General features: G+C 41.8%; 2 long non-coding RNA genes and 1 pseudogene across 3 annotated transcripts in view; 2 read left to right on the top strand and 1 right to left on the bottom strand.

The window, feature by feature from the left end:
• Positions 1–4,948: 4,948 nt before the first annotated feature.
• Positions 4,949–8,283, top strand: LOC106580178 (uncharacterized). The gene is made up of 3 exons (XR_001322829.2): positions 4,949–5,839; positions 6,269–6,423; positions 6,595–8,283. It is a non-coding gene; the product is annotated as an uncharacterized lncRNA (long non-coding RNA).
• A 169-nt stretch (positions 8,284–8,452) lies between these two features.
• LOC106580176 (uncharacterized) overlaps positions 8,453–20,828 on the bottom strand; it is a 50,554-nt gene continuing 38,178 nt past the window's right edge. The window contains exons 2-5 of one of the 2 annotated variants that reach the window (XR_006761132.1): positions 20,660–20,713; positions 19,232–19,502; positions 18,521–18,572; positions 8,453–8,959 (exon numbers count right to left, since the gene is read on the bottom strand). This is a non-coding gene — a long non-coding RNA (uncharacterized lncRNA). Of the gene's footprint in view, positions 8,960–18,506; positions 18,573–19,231; positions 19,503–20,659; positions 20,714–20,828 lie in introns of both variants that reach the window. The other variant, XR_001322825.2, reaches the window with a different exon arrangement.
• Positions 11,450–19,409, top strand: LOC106580175 (geranylgeranyl transferase type-1 subunit beta-like; annotated as a pseudogene).

Here is a 20,828-nt window from a genome sequence, read left to right on the forward strand (position 1 = left end):
GGAGCTCTTTACTTATCTGGTAAATTGTTGAGATTTTCCATTAGTAGTGGCCGGTGTGAGAAATTAGTCTCCAGCGTGAAAGATGGCAAAGTATTCAGATCCCTTGACTTTTTCCACGTTTTGCTAAGTTACAGCCTTATTCTAAAATGTATTAAATATTTTTTTAAATTCAGCAATCTACACACAATACCCCATAATGACAAAGCGAAAACGTGTTTTTTGAAATTTTTGCTATTGTATTACAAATAAAATATAACTTATTTACATAAGTATTGAGACCCTTTGCTATGAGACTCGAAATTGAGCTCAGGTGCATCCTGTTTCCATTGATCATCCTTGAGATGTTTCTACAACTTGATTGGAGTCCACCTGTGGTAAATTCAATTCATTGGTCATGATTTGGAAAGTCTATACAAGGTCCCACAGTTGACAGTACAAGTCAGAGCAAAAACCAAGCCATGAGGTCGAAGGAATTGTCCGTAGAGCTCCGAGACAGGATTGTGTCGAGGCACAGATCTGGGGAAAGGTGCACAAAAATTTCTGCAGCATTGAAAGTCACCAAGAACACAGTGGCCTCCATCATTCTTAAATGGAAGTTTGGAACCACCAAGACTCTTACTAGAGCCGGCCAATCTGAGCAATCGGGGGAGGGCCCTGGTCAGGGAGGAGACCAAGAACCCGATGGTCACAGAGTTCCTCTGTGGAGATGGGAGAACCTTCCAGAAGGACAACCATCTCTGCAGCACTCCACCAATCAGGCTTTTATGGTAGAGTGGCCAGACAGAAGCTACTCCCCAGTAAAAGGCACATGACCAGCCCGCTTGGAGTTTGCCAAAAGGCACTTAAATGACTCTCAGCCCATGAGAAACAAGATTCTCTGGTCGGAAGAAACCAAAATTGAACTCTTTGGCCTGAATTCCAATCGTCACTTCTGGAGGAAACCTGGCACCGTCCCTACGGTGAAGCATGGTGGTGGCAGCAGCATGCTATGAGGACGTTTTTCAGTGGCAGAGACTGGGAAACTAGTCAGGATCGAGGAAAAGATGAACGGAGCAAAGTACAGAGCGATACTTGATAACCTGCTCCAGAGCGCTCAAGACCTCAGACTGGCGTGACGGTTCACCTTCCAACAGGACAACGATCCTAAGCACACAGACAAGACAACGCAGGAGTGGCTTCAGGATCAGTCTCTGAATGTCCTTGAGTGGCCCGGCCAGAGCCCGGATTTGAACTTGATCGAACATCTCTGGAGAGACCTGAAAATAGCTGTGCAGCAACGCTCCTCATCCAACCTGACAGAGTTTGAGAGGCTCTGCAGAGAAGAATGGGAGAAACTCCCCAAATACACATATATCAAGCTTGTAGTGTCATACCCAAGATGACTCGAGGCTGTAATAAGACAGAGAACCACCAGACGAAGAAAGCATGACATCTTACATAAGACCCCCCCCAAGAGCTTGGTTAAAATAGGTAACAACATGGGGAACTCTGGGTCTAAACCTGGTATGAGGGGCACATGTGGAACAATTTCAACAGGTCCTTTAAGTGAGACCTCAGCTAAGCTTTCACCGGTAAATAGAGGCCCGGGGGACACTTGAGCAGGCAGGCACCAATCTTCCTAACCACCACTGTGCGATGGCTTACCCCACTGAGTCAACAGTGAAAACAACGGGGCATATTTATAGGGAGAGGTGGCATGATTATAGCAATGCCATTTCAGAGCTATTTTAGTCTCCTAGTCTTCCTCTGGGAAGCAAGCGGTAAGGCAGTGCCCTTGCCAGTTCTTTTACAGTGTTAGTCAGGGATGATTTTATTTGTCCTAGTGGTGCGACACTATTAAACAGATTTATCATCACACAAACTGACACCATTACACCCTGCTATCAGATTCCTGTGTAAAATGACTGATTTACATGTACTATTAAACAGTTTTATTTGCCCTCATTTTGTACATTCCCTAAAACTTGAAATCCATTTATCGTGGTTACCTGAAGGACAAGCCTTAGAGCAGTAGTGGAAAAAGTACCCAATTGTCATACTTGAGTAAAAGTAAAGATACTTTAATAGTAAATGACTCAAGTAAAAGTTGAAATTCACCCAGTAAAATACTACTTGAGTAAAAGTATTTGGTTTTAAATATACTTCAGTATCAAAAGTAAACATAATTGATCAAATGTACTTAAGTATCAAAAGTAAAAGTATAAATATTTTCTAATTCCTTATATTAAGCAAACCCGGCGGCACGCTCTTCATGTGTTTTAAATTTACGGATAGCCAGGGGCGGGCGCCAACACTCAGACATAATTTACAAACGAAGCATTTGTGTTTAGTGAATCCGCCAGATCAGGTAATAGGGATGACCAAGGATGTTCTCTTGATAAGTGCGTAAATTGGACCATTTTCCTGTCTTGCTTAGCATTCAAAATGTAACAAGTACTTTTGGGTGTCAGGGAAAATGTATTGTGTAAAAAGTACATTATTTTCTTTGGGAATGTAGTGAAGTAAAAGTTGTCAAAAATAGTAAAGTACAGATACTGTACAAAAAATATATACTTTAGTAGTACTTTAAAATATTTTTACTTAAGTGCTTTACACCACAGCCTTAGAGGGACAAGCGTGTTATTTAATCCTCCATCATATAATGAAAGACTGATCTAAAAATGTTTAGGATCCAAAGGTTGTCTGGGTGGTTACACTTACACACACTGATGCCCTAGTTTGTATTTTACAGTACTGTGATTCTTATGCTTTGATCCAGTGAGAATCCAGAACAGGAGAGCAGAGCATATAATAAGTAAAGCTCCAGTCACTGTGCTGTGATGAGTTGAGTTTACCTCTCACTGATTTGAGAGATGGGTCTCACTTATGCCTACAGTGATAAGGGGAAGCAGCTGTTAGCTTAGCATGGGGGGGACTTTTTGCTATCTGCTTAGGCCCAGTTCACTTGCCTGCCAAGGACGCTCAATCCCCTGGATTTATGCGGTGGTGTGCATTACCCTTGATTAGTCTCTACATTGCAGCTGATACCACAAGGACTGCCTCCAGTCCTCAGCCTACCATCATGTTTCTATAACCACCCCCGTCTTCCTTTTTTAACAGGGCCTTTTTAGGCTGTCAACCTCTTCACATGTGAGCGTGGTCCCTGGGATGTGCTATGAACTGCAATTCAGCATTTAGCTGCCAAGTACTGCCTACATGTAATAATAAAAATAAACTACTACTAATTACACGTTTTATTAATTACTAATTAGGATTTGGCAGGAGAACAGAAACTGACTTGCAAGTAGACTACTGGACTGATGCATTACAAGCACTTACCATGAGTCATGGTACTTTTCTGCGAATTACAAAAGGACTCATACATCACAAAAGAAAACAGAGCAAGGTGGCAATGGAGTGAGCAGAGACCCATGAAGGTGCTTAACCAGAGAGGAAGCGACAGGGATCATTTTATTTTCACTTTTTCTGAGTTTTTGTATGGAGGGCAATGACAGTGTCACACTTGAATGGCTTATTTGTTCGAATAGACGTTTTGGAATGATTAGGTTAAGAGTACTGATTATAAGTACGACACGTGACATCCCCATCAACTTTTAGAAAAAACGATTTATATCGAACTTTATAACTAGCCTGGTCGTCGCTAGTTACCACAGCCACAAAGTCCTGAACTCCGCCCAGTTTTACCATTTATTTTCATAAAATGTGATTTTAACCCTAACCACACAGCTAACCTAACCTTAAATTGAGACCAAAACCAAATGTTGGTTTTCATGAATTTTTACAATATAGCCAATGTTGTGTTTGTGGCTGTGGTAGGTAGTGGAAATCGCTCTGCCTGTTGTTGACACGCGTATCTGTACTCTCATTGGCAATAATGGTCCCACCTGATCTTGCCTCGCCTTCCGTCCATTGAGCCAAAGATTTGTTTAACTAACCCAAGATAGACCAGAGCCTGTCGTTCACAACGGGAGCAAAACGATCAAGGAGGGCAGAGCCAAGCACGAGCTAGTGATATCCCATTGGCGCGTTCTAGCAGTTATTTGCACATTTTCGTTTGGGAACGCCTACTGTGTGTGTGTGTGTGTGTGTGTGTGTGTGTGTGTGTGTGTGTGTGTGGTGTGGCAATAACTCAATTCATCCGTGCACTCCTTCTAAACAACACCATTTTGGGACTATTTTGCAAGGGGTAGTCTACAAAACGCAGTCCACTCTGTTTGTTACATATTCTAGTTTTGGATGCACAAATCTGTATGGAGATCAAATGTTTCATTGATGAGAACATTTGCAGAATGTCGGCCAAAACCCATCTCGCTCCAGTTTCTCTCACTGCCGGCCACTGGGCTTCCTCTCGTCACCATATTTGGTAGTGAGTGGAAACTCCAACCGGATGCTTCACATTTATATATCCAGTGAAATATCTGGCTCAATGTTCTATCTGTGATTGAGCTATAACAGAGGGGAAGAGTGAGTAATAATGAACTTGCCATGTCAATAAAGTCAATTGAATTGAATTGAGTCCCAAACTCAGCGGAAAATCTGTCTCCCTACAGCAGGTGTCGTTTTTTCGTTGTTTCGCCCACCAAGCAAGGAGTTTTTGTATGGAGGTCAATGAGTGTCGAATTTGGCCAATAAAAAGATAAATTGCTTATTTGCTACGTGATGTATATTAGATCTAATATACGTTTCATAATGCCTAAGTTGTTACAGAGTACATATATATTTAGGACACACGTGACATCCTGGCAACTTTTAGACAAAAAAACGTTATATCAGAGTTTTCTCGAGATGGCTATGCATATTCATGTCATGAGGCAAGTAGCGTAGCGTCTCTCTATTGAATACAGGCGGTTGACTTCAACAACCCTCATTGAATATTCAAAAATGGGTTACAATAATGAGATGTACCACCAATCCAAAGAAAGGTTAGGCGGGAGCTAGACAGCCCGCCGTGATGCTTTATGGACAACGACTCCCATAGGGCAGAGAAACGTGTTTCTTGTCAGTATATCTTAATATTTGACTATAATACGAACTCGAGACAGCCTCCAAGATGGCTGACCGTTGTTTTCAACGTAATCTACTCACTCTCGAATACGCCGATTCGTGGGGGCTGACATCTTGCTAGTTCCGGTTTCAGGAGCCCATTACCAATTTTTTTTTTACAACTAAACCAAGATAGACCACAGCCTGTCATCAAAGTGGGAAAAACAAGCAAGGAGGTGGGCAGAGCCAAGCACGAGCTAGCGAGATCCTATTGGCGCGTGCTAGCATACATCTGCATATTTCTGTTCGGGAACGCCTACTCTGCGAAGTGCGCGTGGGCATAAACTCAATTTGCCATTGCACTCCTAAACAACGCGACTTTAACACGAAGTCTACAAAACGTAGTGCACTCTGTTCATAACATATTTTACATTTGGGAACATCAAACTGTATTGAAATCAAATGTTTCACAGATGAGAATTTGCAGAATCTCGGCCAAAATCCATCTTGTTTCATCTTCTCCCACTGCCGGCCAGTGGGCACTTCAAGCGGATGCTTCACATTTTTACATCCAGTGATGGAACCCAGCTTTGACGGGCATGTTCACTAGCAAGCGGTAAATTGCCCCGTGCCGCTTAGGCCGCCCATTGTGATACGCTTGTGGGCGTGCTGGCAGCATATAACGTTAACGCCTTTTTGATTGAGCGTCAAGAATTCAGCATATGAAGTATGTATGAAGGTCTGGTTATTAAATGCCTAAATAGTTCAATAGTAATATGCTCTAAAACGCTCTGGTGATGAACACACTTTGCTGCCCTGTTTCCAATTGTCCACATGGATGGGAGAACCTATTCAAGTAAGTAACGTTAAATACATTAAGAAAATGTAAAAAACCCGATGTATTATTAACTAGCTACAGTGCAGGCTAACTCAAATAAGCTGCTAAATGAGCTAACCAGTAGCTAGCCAACTTTACATACTGTATAGATAGGTAGTTGGTGATATTTAATTCACTTAGCTAGCTAACTTCATATTAGCTAGCTATCTTGATGTATTCATCACTGTAAAAAACACTCCAAATGCATTTGTCGGTAAGCTAGCTAAACAACCATGGAGGTGGGTGAAAGGATAGCAGCGCCAACTCAAAGTGAGAGATTAAGTTAAGCTATTCTGGATAGTGCAGGTACTTGTGTAGTTCCAGTCCCTAGAAGTGAGGACGGAGATAATAGTAACATAATATTCAGTGCAGTGTAATTTGAGTGTAATTAAGTCTGTTTCTTGTGAGGTTTTCTGTCCTCAGATAAAGAGAGCTATGAAAGCCTGTCTAGAGATGAAGAGGTCCCAGTGAAGGGCAGTGGTTCTAAGTCCTGGTCCTGGGGACTCAAAAGGGGTGCACGTTTTGCTGCTACAAATGATCAACTCCTCATCAAGCTTCAAGTGGTATTTATGAATTCATTTGTGATGCTATCCTTGATGTGATCCTGTTATTGTCACATGCTACACATGCACCTATTTAATCCAACGTTATCATGATTTGTTATAAGGGATATTATACTTTAGTAATCCACATCTTGTAACTGGAGATTTTTTTTCAAAAACGATTGCCTACAGGTAAGGTGTAGGGCACTGCAAGGTTGGGTGACCAGGGCCATCTGGGACTGCCTCCTGGAGGAATTCAGGCGTGTGAAGGCTAACTGTGTCCTGCATAACTTCATGAGAATGGACACGAGGACCAGGAGGGGATCTGCAGCTCGCCGCCGTGTGCCAGAGGAGAAGTCTGGTGCTCTGCAGGATGTTTCAAGGATGGGGTTCAACAACGCAGCAAGAGGCAATCTGTGTGCGGGAGATCTTCACCTCCTACTTCTTCGATGAGGGTGCTGTTCCCTGGCAACACCATAGACTACACTATGCACAACCAAAGACTCTTAAGAGCCATCCACATTACAATAAGAGTATTCTTCCATTTACTTAGCGACGTCAACTGCGGTTATTCAATTCTCAGTGCCTCTCCCTTTGATTTCTACTTCTCAGGTGTGGGTGCTGTTTAGGTAAGGGTGTAATGTCAAAACAAAAACAGGGTATTTTAAGTCACCCATATTGTAAAAATGTAGAACAATTAGACACCCTGTAACCCACACCTACACACTCATGTATCAATCTGATTGATGGATTGTGTTGAGCAGTAAGCAGGCTGATGGATTGTGTTGAGCAGAAAGCAGGCTCAGGTGTATAACTGGCTCCTTCCACCTTCAAAGAATAGGTAAGAGAACCAACCATGGAGAATAGTAAGACACTTCCTTATTTCTATAACTATGCTATATTGTTTGTCCTTGTGTGTCTGCATGGTTTTCAGCATAAAGTACTCTGCAGCCACTTAGTGTGGACACCAGGTGAGGCCTCACACACAGATTCCTGTTGAACACTGTCTCTTTTAACTACCTTATTTTCTCACTAAGTATTTCTCCTTCACTTCATCCCTCTCTCCCCTTCTCCCTAAATCTTCTAGGTGATATCAGCTGTGTCTGTGAACCCTCCCCGCATCTGAACTCGCAACACAGAAGGCACAGCATGATCAGAGTTGAGATGTCACTTGGTCGGGTCAACAGGAAGTATTATTAAAGAGATGCTATACATTGAAATAGAGATTTAGTAGTCCCAGAGTTAATGATCCAAGGTCCGTTTTGCATTTCACCTCCAGATGATTGTTGACTGACAGTGTTAGAATAAAATAAAATAAACACCATGCTTAAACATGCAATCTCTCTGTCTCATCTGCAGGTATGTTTTGATGTGAAAGAGGATGCCAACCCCCAGTCCTGTCATCACCACCTCACCCGTTCTTAAGATAACCTTTGGGCCGACTGGGAGCCCAAGGCTGGTTAGGAGACACCACTAGAGACACAATTATGTAATTGTGATGAACAGAGAATATTAGGGTAGCACTGTGATTCATTAATCATATGCTGTCTTCCCTGCTCCTCTGTTCTTTCCCTTTCTGTCTTTTACACCTCTATCGCCACCTCTTTCTTCCTCTGTTTTTTATAATGCACACCAGATGTGCATTGAAGTACAGATTGAACTTGTATTTATAATGCAAGTATTATGTATTTATAACACTTGGCTAATGAACTTCTTTCAATTAAGCGTTTCACATTCTCTACTGGTTGAAATTAAGTCTCATTTGATAAAATACTACACTTTTCCTGTTTATCAGATCAATACAGATGAAGGAAATTAAATATTGAGGTGAACTGGTTTTAGTATTTACATGATGCATAGGCAGTGTAGTGTACTGTTAAATTTTTTTTATCAAATTCTGTATATATGAGTTACAAATCAGCCTTTAACTCTTTAAATCATGTTTCTAGTCTATTGCATAATTACATACATGCAGACAGCATCATTCAAGACTGCAATTTGATACTCCTGGTATTGGATATGACTGAAAAAAGAATCTCACAGACATTCATACCTGAACTGTACCTTTATTGGCCAAGGTAGAGTACATGATCAGTGAATATATTAAATGTACAGGCTACAATGTGGGGATCTCATGCATGGTAATAACTACATGTATATACGATTTGCATCCTTGGCACAACGTTATATTGTACTCAATCCATAGGCTTCATTAATTTCATTCATTGTTTTGAAGTTGATACAACTGGCTATGATAGGTTCATAGCTAGGTTCTGAACTAATATGTATACCAAACGTTTTAGGGTCCATACACAGATCGGCTACATAGCTAGCTACACATCCATAGGCATACAGGTATATTTAACATCCGCTGCACAATAAGCAAGAAAATAGTTAGCTAGCCACGTTACTTTAGCTGCATTGCATGGCAAATATCAATAAGGCAAGCGTACACAATTGTACATTTAATTTGCAGTAAATGCTTTAGCTAGCTAGATTCTTTACATCCACTGTTTCACAAGACGACAGCCTGGTTTGCTGGTTGTTTCGGGAGTCCCTAAAACATGAAACAACCAGAATTACTTATTAACATTTGTATTATTATACAGTAGTTTCGTCCGGGGTAGGCCGTCATTGTAAATAAGAATTTGTTCTTAACTGACTTGCCTAGTAAAATAAAAAAAATAGTTTCAGCTGCTGATTTTCAGTTCTATTTAAGTAGTCAGGGACACTCCCATTCTGACAAAGCTAACCACTAGATGGCAGCATTGCAACTTGTTGAGTTTAATGCTTTGGCTCGTGTTTCTATAGGCTAGACCAGGGGTAGGCAACCCTGGGCCCAGATTCACAAAACACTTACGCAAAAACTTAAGAAGCTGCTTAATAAGAAAAAAAAGTTCATAAATGCAATTCCTCAACAATATCTTACGATTTGATGGCCTCAAATATCTACTTACAAATCCTCCTAAAATGTTTGTTGCTAGGCAACCGATTTAGATATCTAGCTAGCAATGGCAATCATGTTAGCATATTTCCTACTGAGATTACTGTTCTAAAATATGTTCTTAGGTTTGAAATAGTCAATACTGAAACTTTCAGATGAAGTTTGTGAGTGAATTAAACATGTTCAATTGCTTCCATGAGCTTATTCTCTCACTGCCCAGAGTTTAATTTGTAAACTTGGAAAAGAGAGAACAACCTTATATAACAAAGTGTTCTTAATAAGTCCAAGTAAAGGAAGTGGAATTGCTTTGCAAACCTTCATATATTCTCTCTGAGTAATATTAACCTGAAATTTACCAATGAACTCATCAAACGGCAAAAACTCCCCAGCGTTGTCTACCAAATCACATACAAAATTAATACCCTTGTCAAACGAAAGGCCTTTGTAAATACATTTGAATAACTATTCCAAATCAATGTTTTGTGGGGGTAAAAATTGTGCTTGAATATAATTTTACAGAAAAATAACATTCGCTGGTGAAACGTAGACAATTTCACATGTAATTTTGGAGGGTCAAAATCACATTTCGCAAAACGAACAGTAACACACAATTTCCATACAACATTGTACAGGTTGAAGTCGAGGGATTTCTTTGCCATGCCATCAATGGGTTCCAAATATGAACAGAGCAATAGACAGCACCCACATTGCCATAAAATCACCATCTCAAAACAATGTGAACAGAAAAGGCTTCCACTATTTATGCACAGTTGATGTGCAAAGACACTGCTGATTGTGCTGGAACACAACTCATTCTATAGAACAGCAATGATGGCCTATACACATACAGGAGGGAACTGTTGAGGATGGATGGCTTTTTGACAAGTGTTGCCTACTCATTTCAAATATACTTAATTGTCTTCTCTTTTGTAGCTATGTTTTTACTGGTCACACCACTTAACTTTTTGGTTGTACTCAATTTTTTATTTTCACCAGGTAAGTTGACTGCGAACACATTTTCATTTACAGCAATAACCTGGGGAACAGGAACGTATGAGCCAATTATAAGCTGTGGATTATGGTATGAGTGACAGCTTGGGAATTTAGAGAGGACACCAGGGTTAACACCCCTATTTTTACAATAAGTGCCATGGGATCTTTAGTGACCACAGAGAGTCAGGACACACATTTAACATCCCATCTGAAAGACATCACCCTACACAGGGATATTTTTTTAGACCTCAGGAAAAAGTGCCTCCTACTGGCCTTCAAACACCACTTCCAACAGCATCTGGTCTTCCATCTAGTCCAACCAGGACCAACCCTGCTTAGCTTCAGAAGCAAGCCAGCAGTGGGATGCAGGGTGGTATGCTGCAGGCTATCAATCACTGACACCAGCACCTATATTTAAGCCTTGCCATTTTTATTTCATGGTACGGCATTTTTATAAATGTGTTACTGAACAAAAGTATAAATGTAACAATTTTATTTGATTTTACTGAGTTACAGTTCATTTTACTGAGTTACAGTTCAATCCTACCGGTGTGCGTATGACGTTGGTAGGATTGTTTGATAAATCAGACTTCTGCTATGCGTTTGACCATTCTAAATTCCGTTTGTAAGTAGTATTTTAAAATAATTTCTATGCAATATTGATAAATGAGGCCTCCGGTGATTTGAATTTAGGCAATCACTGAACTGATCAGTTGGTCTGGTGTGGTGCCTAGTTGGAACAAAATCCTGCAATCCAGGGACATGGTGGCCTACCCCTGGGCTACACTCTTATTATATAGTCTCAAAGTAGTACTGATCTATGATCAATTTTGTCACTTTAAATCATAATCAATAAGGGGGGGGGGGGGTGATCTGATCCTAGATCAGCACGCCAACTGAGATGCTTTATGAATACAGGCCCTGAAGTGAGGACTGTACACAGAGAGCTACACTACATGACCAAAAGTATGTGGACACCTGCTCGTCGAACATCTCATTCCAAAATCATCGGCATTAATATGGAGTTGGTCCCCCTTGCTGCTTTAACAGGCTTTCCACTAGATGTTGGAACATTGCTGCGGGGACTTGCTTCCATTCAGTCACGAGCATTAGTGAGGTCGGGCAATGATGTTGGGCTATTAGGCCTGGCTCGCAGTCGGCGTTCCAATTCATCCCAAAGGTGTTTGATGGAGTTGAGATCAGGGTTCTGTGCAGGCCAGTCAAGTTCTTCCACACTGTTCTTGACCAACAATTTTTTCTGTCATGCTGAAACAGGAAAGGGCCTTTCCCAAACTTTTGCCACAAAGTTGGAAGCACAGAATAGTCTAGAATTTCATTGTATGCTGTAGCATTAACATTTTCCTTCACTGGAACTTAGGGGCCTAGCCCGAACCACTTTGAAAGTCACAGAACTCTTCAGTAAGGCCATTCTACTGCCAATGTTTGTCTATGGAGATTGCATGGCTGTGCTCGATTTTTAAACATCTGTCAGCAATAGCCAAATCCACTAATTTGAAGTGGTGTCCACATACCTTTGTATATATCGTGTATGTATGCATTACATGTGAATGTAAAGTTTTTAATTTCCTTCGACATATCCCTTTATGGCCGTGGCTTTAACCACATTTCACATACCCCCCTAGAATCCAATTTGGGACGTTGTGGGTTTAGCGGGTCATCACACATCGGAGTTCCATACAGCACTTTGAAGGTATTGACCTAATTTCATACCTCGACACATTGGATACACATCCTTGTTCCACATAATTATTAACTGCCTGCCTATAAGTGTCTATAAGCCAGCTGAATCAGTTGGGATTTTTTTAAATAATAGTCATGGAGTCAGACGTTATATTGCAGTCCTATTCAGAATGCATTGATAAGGCTTGCCTCCTCAGGGCCCAGGAGTATCCCACCTGTATGACAGTGGCCACGACGTACATTGGCCTGGTCATACTGGGCGACGACCTGAGTCGTGTCAATAAGGAGGCCTGTCTAATGGGCCTGAAAGCCCTGCAGCTAGAGGACGGAAGGTAAACACCTTGTCACTCTCCACTGCAGTTCATTTACCAGATGTACTAACAATGAGTTACTGTTACTTTCTTTGGTAGTGCCTTGAGCAAAGCACTAAACCATCTACACTTGTTACAGGGCCGCTGCACTGTGGCTGACCAATTTGCTTCCAATCCCTCGGGGGAGTCGGGTTGTGAGCATAAAGACAAGTTTCCGTTGTCTTTAGGTTGATGGACAATAAAGTATTATTTTCTTCTAATGTTAGTGTTTGGTACTTTATAGTTTGTTGTGCTATATGTGAACGGAAACCTGTTTAACAATGTCAGCGTTTGTCACAGTAGTCTTCATGAATGGACCAATACGCAGCAGGTACGTGAATGCTCATCTTGATTTTTAATTATTTTCAAAACGAACATACAAAACACAAAAAAACGAACACTCGACAAATAAACAGTCTGGTAAGGCACAAGGCTATACACAGAATAATCACCCACAAATCACACATACAAACACACCCTAATATATGGAACTCTCAATCAAAGGCAGATAGACAACACCTGCCTTCAACTGAGAGTCCCAACCCCAATCAACCAAACATAGAAACACACAACCTAGACTAACCATAGAATTAACTAAACATAAACCAAAACCCGGAATTACTAAATCAAACACCCTTTACACAAACACACCACCCCGAACCACATAAAACAAATACCCCCTGCCACGCCCTGACCAAACTACAAAACAATTAACCTTATATACTGGCCAGGACGTGACAGCGTTGAGACCACTGTCAGAGATCACTGCGTCCTGATTTAACCAGTAAAACCCTTTGACACAGCAAACCTCGTCCTTACACTTACAAAAAAAGGCCTTTAATGTATGCTTTCAGATTCTATGCCATCCCAGAAGGAAGTGAAAATGCGCAGCATGCATCCGCTACATGCTCGATGACTGGTCGGGCATGGACATCAAGAAGGCCATCGACTACATCAGGAGAAGTACGTTAAGTCCGTTGTTTTACTTTGTCTCTTTCATCAAGCAGCCTGCTGCACTGAGCCTCCTCAGTCTTTTCTACAAGAGTTCAGCCCTCAACCACTACTTGCTAGAGTGTAAAACTGGGGTTTAAACCAACATTGGCTTAACCCAGTGTTTATTTCTGTTGTAGTCAACACGAGATAGACCTATATCAAGCATCTGTGTCAGTCGTGGCCGTCTTTTGAAGGTGCGTTGGAATCAAAGGGCCGTCTTGTCAACAGCCTGACCTTTTACAGTCAAAGCCTTCAGAGAGAAACAGTTTACACAAGTCCTGAGTTTTATTACATTCTCACTTTATCCTCCCCTCCAAGTCACAAGGGGATGGTGAGGCGGAGGTGATGAGATCAGGCACCATTGTATCCTGCTGGGCCTCATAATAGTGATTGTTTCCTCTGTGATATCCCCTGCCTTGCCATCACTGTAATCTAACAAAAAAATTATATAGTACAGTCTGGAGGGCAGGCAGCGGTATTCCTGTCTGGATGGCTGTAATGGATTACATTGAGCTGTGTGTGTGTTTTGGGGCCATGCAGTTGGCTGCTGTGACGTGGAGACACAGAGGCAGGCAACAAGCCCATGCAGCGCTGGTCCTAAGCTCTGGGGGTTTTCTCAGACGCCTATAAATCGAGGATATGATACAGACGGGAGGGAAGGCCTGTAATCCTCTTGCTGCCAAATTTGGTGGGCTTTTAACCCTTGGGGCGGGGTACTACAGTAAACATTACTACTTTCAACATTGTTACTTCCTCATTGTTATTGTCTCCAAAGCTGGTCTGCTTCATCAAGCGTGTGTATGAAGTGTGGTTTAGTTTAGTTAGCAAGCAGCACTGTGGACACGTGGCCGTGGATTGCTCCATGTGGGCATTGATTGAGCAGCTTGTGTCCTGATCTCGCCTTTCCTCATAGATCACATATGTCACCCCATCTCCAAGTTATTATACGGTTTCAGTGATGGGTATCTATCCCTCACATGGTCCTATGTTTGCCTAATAATCTGAATGTTGTTTTTGCTTCCTCAGTCATATGACAATGGCATTGGCCAGGGGGCTGGATTGGAATCGCATGTTGAGTATGGCAGGCAGCACCCGGGATTGATTGATATTATGGGTCTAGAGCGGGATTAGCCATTAGCCCAAAAAAACCTTACTAGAACAAATATCCTCTTAATTCCTTCCAATTAAGCCCTATTATTCCAGGGAATCCCCCGGGGTTAGCTAAGCTACTGCACAGAGATATTTGTGTAATGAAACCATGGGACGTTACACAAAGCATTTATATTCAAGTTAAGAAAAAAATGTGGAAATTATAACCTTTATTTAACCCTGGGGGGGGCTTGATTATTAATATTATCTCAAATAGGTAGGTACATACTCCTAACTATCTGCCGAGTGCAAGGTTCTCCCTCATTGTTAGCGGCCGCCACACAGAGCTGCTGCCGTGGCAGATTTATACGCCGCCTCCGCATCTTCCCCCACAAGTACACCTCTGCAGTTGGGAAGTGATCCAAACGCTCTGATGCTAATGTTGTGACAGTTGAAAAGGGAAACTGGTGATTGATAGTGGTGCTGTGCCAGCAGCTGATAACCCCTGTCATTAAGTGGTCTTTCTGTCTGTCTGTCAGGTGGGTCCACATTCTGTGCCGTTGCCACCCTGTGTCTGATGGGCAAATTAGAGGAGATGTTCAGCAAGAGTGAGCTGAACAGGATACGCCGCTAGTGCATCATGAGACAGCAGAACGGCTTCCCCGGCCGCCCCAACAAGCCCGTCGACACGTGCTACTCCTTATGGGTGGGCGCCACACTCTAGGTAATGGGAACTGGGCTGGAACCTCCGCAGATATATCAGCGTACACTCACTATATGGTTCATTAATGCTGCTTTATTAGCGAAAGGTCCAGTAAATGAATCAAATATGTTCGTAGTATGCATTGACTTTCACTTAGTATGCCGTACTTCCCCTATGTTAAAATGTTTTATTTGAGTGATGCAGCACAATGGGTACCAGTGGTGTTATGGATGGTCCACCCTCCATTAACGGTGTTGGAGGGTGGAAAGAGTGCCGTGAAAAGAGCGTGACCCCGGCTCAACGTGTTTGCTGGTCTGTAACCCAGTGACAACGCCCCCGGTTAGAGGGAAATAAAACAGGCCAAAAGCTAACTCATACTGGAGCTTTAGTCACACACAGGAAAACTAAGGTACATGGATGGTTCTGTAATAGAGAAATGAAACAAATAATGAATATACACATGGAATGCAATGAATAAAGCAGGATGAATGTACAGTATGCATATCCATGGGCTACAGTAGTGAATAGAAATGGAACCGAACTGCAAAAGCACAATAGGTAAGGACTAAGGTAAAAAGCATGTATTACACAGGACTAATGTTACACAGGAGTAATGAATAGCAATGGCTGCTAACAGTAATAAAATGACAGCAGTGCAAGAAAGGACTGTATTTACTTGGTCAGTAAGTTACCTAAAGCTCCTAGAGAGAAATGATCACCTATGGCTGCAAATATTGAGGTGGCTTATTCTAATGCTTAGGCTATGTACTAAATCGAATATTGGACACATCATAGCGCACATGTTGTTAGGCCTACACATCATGAAATTGAGGCAAAAATGAGATGGTAGCCTGCAATTAGCAAAATAGAACTCAATTGATTGAACATGAAATTTATTTCAATATGACTGAAATATATAGGCCTATGTAGGCTACTGTATTTATATTTTAATGCAGTCATCTCGGTTTTCATTTGAAGCATATATTTACCCTTTGCTTGTTTATAACATGGCAAAGACATTGTCAATTTTGCATTGTAGTCAACTTTGTTCTGAATTCATCGGCGGTCACAGATGCAGATCAGCAACTTGATTCTATGTTTAGCTGAGATCTTCTGTGTATAAAGGGCAAAAAAGCATTTAACGACCCAGTTAGCGTTCTACAAGTGTTCTGAGGCAGTCGGTAAATGACAAGTGTTTTCAAGTGTAACTGTAGTGACGATGGTTTTGAGAAATAGCTCAGAGGTTTAACGATGCGCCTATGAATGTTCTGACGATGAACTTTGCCTTAAGATCAGTGCTCAACTTGGGCCGGAGCTGTCCGGAGAGCTCTGTCCGGAGAGCCCACTTCAAATTTTCAAGGAACTGCATACCGGCTCCTCTATAAAACAAAGTGACCTATTATCAGCCCAGATTCACACAGTGTCGAAAAAAGGTTGATCAAAGCGGAATGAAGGCGGGATTTGCATTCATAGACTGTTTGAGAAGTTTTGAATCTTAAGCATCCTGCATACACATTGTTTGAAGTACAATAGACCAACATAGCTGTAGTAGGTCAAAGCTGTGTGCTGGAAAACCTTGGTAGAGCATGGGTGGTGTAGGCATTGTGGTGCTCTTGAATTTTCTTTATTTTTTGGTTTCAGACCAATCCCTACTTCTGAATTAAAACTTTGTTTTTTGTTTTTTTATTTAGTAAGAGCTCTGTAGAGCGCTGGTGTGCTCTAGCTCTAAGGTGTTACAGTGATTTTTTTTTCTCCCTCCTGGCCTAATTCTAACCTCTTCTATTTTCAGCTCCTAGACGTCTTCCGGTATACTAATTTTGAGAAGAACCTGGAACTACATCCTGTCCACTCAGGACCATTTGGTGGACGGCTTCGCTAAATGACCAGACAGTCATCCAGGTAAGGTTACTCTGGCTCTGTACAGGTGTAGATGGGGTGGGAGGGAGTGTTGGCCTTTGTCAATGGAAAACGCCCAGTAAGCCAAAAGCCAGGGGGCAGGGATGTCTAATTTATGAGGACACGTGGGAGGAACTGTCATGTCCTGACCAGTGAAAAGGGTCATTTGCCATAGTAGAATGGTCAGGGCGTGGCAGGGGGGTTGTTTTGTGTGTTTTGGGGTTTGTTTGTTTCTAGGGGAATTTGTTCTAGTTTTCATTTTCTATGTTTCCTTTTCCATGTTTGGCTGAGTATGGTTTCCAATCAGAGGCAGGTGTCTTTCGTTGTCTCTGATTGGAAGCCATACTTAGGCAGCCGTTTTTCCTTTGGGTTTTGTGGGTGGTTATTTTCCGTTTAGTTATTGTACCTGACGGAACTGTTGGTCACGTTTGTTATTTTGTTGTTTCAAGTGCATTCATTAAAATTCTAAAGATGAGCAATATACACGCTGCGCCTTGGTCTAATCCTTTCGACGCCTGTGACAGGAACAGGCCTTACGTTAAAGGAACTGTTTGGTTGAATTGGTTCTCAGGTCATTTAGATGGAGGGGAATGAGAATAAAGACGGAACAATATGAGAGAACTATCACACAAAAGTATTGTTAGAGTGCATGCATTGAAGTGTAATAGTTGTTTTAAAATTATTTTGTGTAATATTTCATTGCTAGTTTTTATTTTGACAATCTTTAGATGGGTTGCAGTTAAAAGAATGTATGTCATCATGGAAGACATACACTGAATGTACAAAACATTATGAACGACTGTTCTTTCCATGACAGGCTGACGGGTGAAAGCAATGATCCCTTATTGATGTCACTTGTGTTAAATCCACATCAATCAGTGTCGATGAAGAAGAAGCGACAGGAAGGATTTTTAAGCCTTGAGACATGGACTGTGTGTGTGTGTGTGCCGTTCAGAGGGTGAATGGGCAAGACAAAAGATTTAAGTTACTTTGAACAGGGTATGGTAGTAGGTGCCAGGCGCACTGGTTTGTGTCAAGAACTGCAACGCTCAACAGTTTCCTGTGTGTTTCAAGAATGGTCCACCACCCAAAGGACATCCAGTCAATTTGACACAACATGGGCCAGCATCCCTATGGAATGCTTTCTACACCATCCCTATGGAACACTTTCGACAATTTGTAGAGTGCATGCCTACAACAAATCGGGGGGGTGCACGCAAGGATTTTAATGTCCGCTTCCAATCTGTCTTTTCATTATAATTCAATGATGGTACATTTACTGTGCCTGGAAGGCTTTTAGTGGGATCCCATGGAAGACGGACAGTATAAAGGGGTCATGGTGCATTATTTATGGTCCCTTAAAGGGCCAGTAAAACAATGCATCCATTGACTGTTATTACTCACAAAGACAATTGAGGTAGTATCATGTACTTACTATCATGTACTTACTGCATGTACTATTCTTCTCTCCAGTAATGTGTAGCAGCCTATTCATGCTATCCTAAGAAGAGATACATCTTGCATAAGACAAAGTATGGAAAAGTGTTGTGATGTTTGATTCAAAACATAATTGGGATCAGCTAGACATTATTGGCAATCTGTCAATTATGTTAAGATCTGTTTTATTCATAAGCAAGTGGTCCATAGTGACAGTTATTGATGTATGCAATTTAATCCTGTTTTGGCAGCACTTTGGAGTAGCTCTCTCTTAAAACCACATCTTAGTTATTTCATGATATTATTCTTTGGTCTGTACAGCCATCAGGTGCAGCCACTAATTCATGTCGGGCAAATGTGAGGTTGTTAAAGGAGCTGTGGACCTCGCCTTCTATATGATTTTTAAAAGTCCCCTAGTCACATTCCAGTCTGACTACATTGCAGGCACCTGCCAGATCTCACAAAGGTGTTAAACCTGACGAAGATCCGTTTCGGATCGAAGCATTGTCAAAGCGGTGAATTTGGAGCATAAACAGTGTTTACAAACATACAGCTAACCACATCTTATGCTATAGCAATTGGATGCCTGACTGTGCAGCTGATGACATAGCGTCCAACCATTAGTTGATGCAACGTCAGCAATGCAGTCAAACGTGGAATGTGACCGAAACCACAGTGCCCTTTCAGTGTCAGGTGCTGGGGCATGTCACTTGGCTGACCTACCTTCCTCTCTCTTCTGGTCCTCGTGTCTGTTCCAGACCCGCTGCACGCCCACTTTGGGATCTGCGGCCTGTCGTTGATAGGGGAGGCCAATCTGCAGCGAGTTCACACCGCCCTGAACGTGAGCGAGAGGGCCTTTGAGTATCTGCAGCATCTGCACCAGACGCGAAGAGACGCCTGAAGCTGACAGCAGCATGCCTCCCACCACCACACCCCAGCCTCCAAGTACTGCCACCATAGCCCCTAAGCCATGTGCAGCAGTTCCCTCTGTTACCTTAGAAATAGAAACGATAGTGGGTCTCACTGAAACAGGGGGGAAAGGTGAATAAATAATTTAATCAGGCCGGGCGAGCGCTCATTCTGCTTAGAGTCTTTCGAGCTAGATTCAGTGTTATGATGAAATGCTTTGTAGATACTGTATTTATTTCCCTTCCTCTGAGACACATGCTCTTTAAAAGACTGAAATTCTACCTGCTAGAAACACTGTAGGTTCTCTGCTACATTCTCAAAAGATCTTTAAGACTTTTTGCCTATTGCGTGTCATTGTTTTTTGGTCAAAATGTTTTTGTCGGAAACCGACATGGTCACTACACCGATCAAGCCTCTTGTGTTTGTCCAGGATAAGTTGTTTTTTAGCATCTGTGTATTTTGTTAACCTGTGTAGCTGGCTCCAGTAATATTTTGGGGTTATGGCAGTTTTCTGTACTCCTAGGCTGACAGTCACGAGAGGCTTGATCGGTGTAGTGACCATGTCGGTTTCCGAAAAAAACATTTTGACCAAAAAACAATGACACGCAATAGGCAAAAAGTCTTAAAGATCTTTTGAGAATATAGCAGAGAACCTACAGTCACGAGACCACTCCCTCAAACTTCATTCCTTTCTCTGAAGTGTGTTTCACACAGCAAAAACTGGGCTCTCTAACCTGAGGGGCCTTTACTGTATGGATTTGCCTGTCACTGCAGATGTGTTATTGGGTCAAAAGACAAATGAATGTTTGTCTTGACATGAACTATACAGAAAAAAGTTACATTGAATTCATTTTTTCTATACATTATAGAAATATTGAGTGTAGATGTTATATAAATGTCACCTCTATCATGCAAGTGCTCAATCTTATCACTGCTATTTCAGTGAGGTAGGTGGATTTGATATGCAATGTTATGTGAAATAAATAATAGCATAATTCTCTGTATCATGTCAAATCAACTAAACTTGTGCTAAAACTGGCTTGGAAGTGCATATTTATGTGAAACATGCCTACCTTTTCATTTGTGCAGAGTGCGAGATAGAAAGAAGCCTGTTAATGTTTCAGTTTAAAGTAACAGTAAATTGCCATCAGAGGTTATTTAGTCTTAGATCTAATCAAGGAGATTGTCCTTGGGGTCTGCAGTTTGCTGGTTTGCCAGTCATCAGTTAGTTTATCCACTCACCACTTTAATCAGCATCTCATGAAATCCAGCATCCCTCCCCTATCTTGATTTTTACTGCAAAGTGAAGGTGTGCCAACAAAATCAGCACAATGACAGAGTATAAAACAGAAGTACTTTATCAGTAGTACAAAGTGCCCTGGTCTCAGCTATGCACTCTTAAGACTACAAT

The sequence above is a fragment of the Salmo salar genome, chromosome ssa20, assembly GCF_905237065.1.
Source record: "Salmo salar chromosome ssa20, Ssal_v3.1, whole genome shotgun sequence".
NCBI classification, from domain to species: Eukaryota; Metazoa; Chordata; class Actinopteri; order Salmoniformes; family Salmonidae; genus Salmo; species Salmo salar.